The sequence below is a fragment of the Pinus tabuliformis genome, chromosome Q, assembly GCF_031772625.1.
Source record: "Pinus tabuliformis cultivar Carrire ecotype Pingquan chromosome Q, CPIR1, whole genome shotgun sequence".
Classification (NCBI taxonomy): Eukaryota; Viridiplantae; Streptophyta; class Pinopsida; order Pinales; family Pinaceae; genus Pinus; species Pinus tabuliformis.
Genome location: NC_142296.1, coordinates 599,810,463 through 599,814,159, shown reverse-complemented (window position 1 = coordinate 599,814,159; position 3,697 = coordinate 599,810,463).

Sequence of the window (3,697 nt, the reverse complement as noted above, 5' to 3'; positions counted from 1 at the left end):
ACCTTTGTTCGGCATTCCGAGGATTCATCCCCTTGGCTAACTTCGAACTTGGCTCTGATACCACTTGTTAAGACTCTGGACACCACATATCTCCACAATGGTATGATATTGTCCACTTTGGGCCTAAGCCCTCAAGGATTTGCTTTTAGGCTTTACCCCCAAAAGGCCTCATACCAATGGAGATATTTTTCCATCCTTATATACCCATGATCCTCCCCACTTCTAGTCAATGTGGGACTTTGGTCGTATACCCAACAATCCTCCCCTCAAACGATTATCCATCCATCCACTCTCTACCAACCAGGATTATCTGCTCCAATGCGTTGGAAGCACACACCTTACATGGAGCACCACCTGCCTCGAGAGCTTGCTCTATCCTAGGTCAACTCCTCTTCACCGTGTTGGGACCAAGACATATCCATGAAGAATCTGGAGCACACTGCCTGTTTAACCGAGCTCATCCACGGATCCCATCGTGATACTACCGGGGCCCACCAACTTCATTTGGCATTCCGAGGATTCATAAATTTACTACATAACATAAATAATTACTAAAAGGAATAAATATAAAAATAACCATAAACAACCATAAACACATAAACACAAATGTTTTCCGGGAAAACCCCAAATCTGGGGAAAAACTCAACCTAATAAGATCTCATTATCATTGGCCAAAACCCTGACCAATCCAACTAAGTTAGCCTTCACCGCTCACCTCCAGGTCTTGCATTACAATGAAGTCCTTCCAGCCTTTTATAAGCTCCATTATATATAATACCACGGGCAGAATACTATAGGTGCACAGTACCATGTACCCCAAAACCATCACTGTTTAACCTGGTCAACTTTGACTCCATCCTGAGTCAAGTTTACCTAAGCACGAATAGGTGGGAGGCCTTTAGGAGTCTCAAATACCTTGGAATGATTGTCCAAGACTTTTTTGAGATCTGGAGAAATGGATGGTTTCGATGTGGGAACCTCTACTGAACATAATTGTGCAATTATGCCTCATTGTTCTTTCTTTAGAAGCTTCGTCATTTCGTTAGAGTTGATTATCTTTCCCGGTTTCCCTGTGATATCCCTTAATTCAACTTCCTTTCCTTCTATAGAGAATTTGATGAAAAGTTCTTGAAAATTAAAAGCTATTGTACCCAAGGATTATAACCATTGGACTCCTAGTACAACATCAGCACCACCCATTGGAATGGAAAGCATTGGGCTATTCAATACATATTCTCCCATGGATAGCTTGGTATTATGGCACTTTCCTGAGCAATTTATGGTTCCTCCACTTGCAACCATCACTTGACACTCTGGTGCTAGATATAGGAAGCAATCCAATTCCTTGGCTATCTTACAATGAATAAAATTATGGGTACTTCCCGAATCAATCAACACTATTACCTTTTTCTTTTTGATATGCCCTTCTATCTTGATAGTTTGAGGAGTGGTAATTCTAGCCAATGCATTACAAGATATGGTCGGATTCATTTCTTCCTTTTCTAGGGTTTGTTCCTGGTATATATCCTCTTCTTTTGATGTTTCTTGTTCCTTTTCTTCCTCCTCTTCACAATCTATGTAAAATAATTTCTTCTTGGCACACTTATGACCTTTAGTATATTTGTTATCACAACTGTAACAAAGCCCCTTTTTCTCTTTTTTCTTCCAATTGTTGTGGTGTCAAACTTGTAGGTTGTGGATGGCTAGGGGCAGCAACACTTCCATCTTTATGATTGTGAGTGGTAGACTTCCTTGTTGCCATAATTTTGCTTTCCGTTTTTCTTGCCAACCTAAATGCCTTCTCCAATGAATCTGGTTCCCAAAGGCAAACCTCATGTTGGATGTTATCTTTTAAAGTCCCTATGAACACATCAATCCTATGCTCCTCTGGAATATATTTTTCCCTTATATTCAACTTTTGGAAGTCCTCAATGTGCTCCACCATTGAACCCTTTTGTTTGAGATTTATTAATTGTCTAAAAAAAGTGTTTCTTTTTGTATCCTCATAATGTGCTATCATTTCATCCGTAAAAATAGCACAAGTGACAATTTGTTTACGAGAGCAAAGCCATCGATACCATACAAACTGATTTGGTTCCAAATATAAAGTTGCAATGCATACCCTTTGTGTGTTTTTACACATTATGGAGATCGAAAAATTGCTCCATCTATAGTATCCATGTTCTGGGATCCTTTCCATCAAACTTACTCATATCGATCTTTGGAACATGGTGGTTATTCGATCCAACATTAGAGTCTATCAAATCATGATTAACATTTATTTTGTTCTCATCATGAGTTTCATTTACTACCCTTTCGCCATTAGTAAGCATTTCTTGTAGAAACTTTGTCAAATCTGTCTTCAAATTGTCCCTCTTAGCTTCCACGTCATCCATCTTAGCTTCCACGCCATCCATCTTAGCTTCCACGTCATTCATCTTAGCTTCTACGCCTTTCTTTAAACCATCCATCTTAGCTTCCACGCCTTTCTTTAAACCATCCATCTTAGCTTCCACACCATACATCTTAGCTTCTATGTATTTCTTTAAACCCTCCATATTAGATTCTTTTACTTTTTGTGTGAGTGACATTTGTTGCACTTGGTCTCATAATTTTGATATATCATGTTGCATTTCTTCCTCTTATTCATGAGTCATGCCAGAGCTTTCAGGTTGCTTACTAGGTGTTTCCATTTTCTTTCTTTGAGGCATTAATTACCGATAATAATACTTCACTATGCCCTTTGAATTCCTTCAAACTAATTTTTCAAACCAAGCTTATGCAAAAATTTAAAAAAAATTACACACCTTTTTTTTCACTTTGTAGGAGCTTGATATTGAATCTGATGTATTTTTGTAATTTTGGATCTCCAAGGTTTGAAACTTCTTCCTACGGTAACCCTCTAAGCAATATTTCTAACTCCACAAGTCTGATCAAGATTAGATTCTCCAATGAAGAGTTATGCCAATTCTCCCACGATGACCTGAGTATAGACTTGTTCAGTAGAGCGAACTTGTACGATGCACCATGGGTCACTATTCCAACCTTAGGTTCTAAAAATAGTACCCAAGAAACTACAGTCCGTCGTCTTTTTGCAAATTCTTACGAAAATTCAATCTGATGCTCAGAGAGAAAGTTATGACAATTTTCCCAAGGTGACTTGTTTGGAATGTAATTCGGGGGTCTGCAAAAACCTTAACTTCCTCAGATTATATCTCTGCAACTGTAGCATGACAAGATCTGAAATTCGGAGCCAAGGTTCAGACCGATCTTTTCTCAAATGGGTTTTTTTTTCAGCTTCTGAAACTTCATAGAGAAAGCGTTATAGTGAACATTCCACGATGACCTGTTTTAGATGAAATTATGGAACTTGCAAAAACCATAACTACCTTAGATCATATCTCTGAAAATATAGTGAGACAAGATATGAAATTCAGACACGAAGTTTAGCAAGATGTTTTCTCAAATGGGTTTTTTTTTTTTGCTTCTGAAACATCGCATAATTTTTTTTATAGTGAAAATACCTCAATGACCTGTTTGGAACAGTGAAACCCTAGAATCCAAAGCTCTGATACCTAATGTTATGAAACTAGCTCACAAAAATATAGAAAAGATAGATCAACGCCTTAGAATTCAGCCTCTTCGAAGGGGTAACCTCCTTTACATTACACAAATGATCAATTCTTGGATGATACAG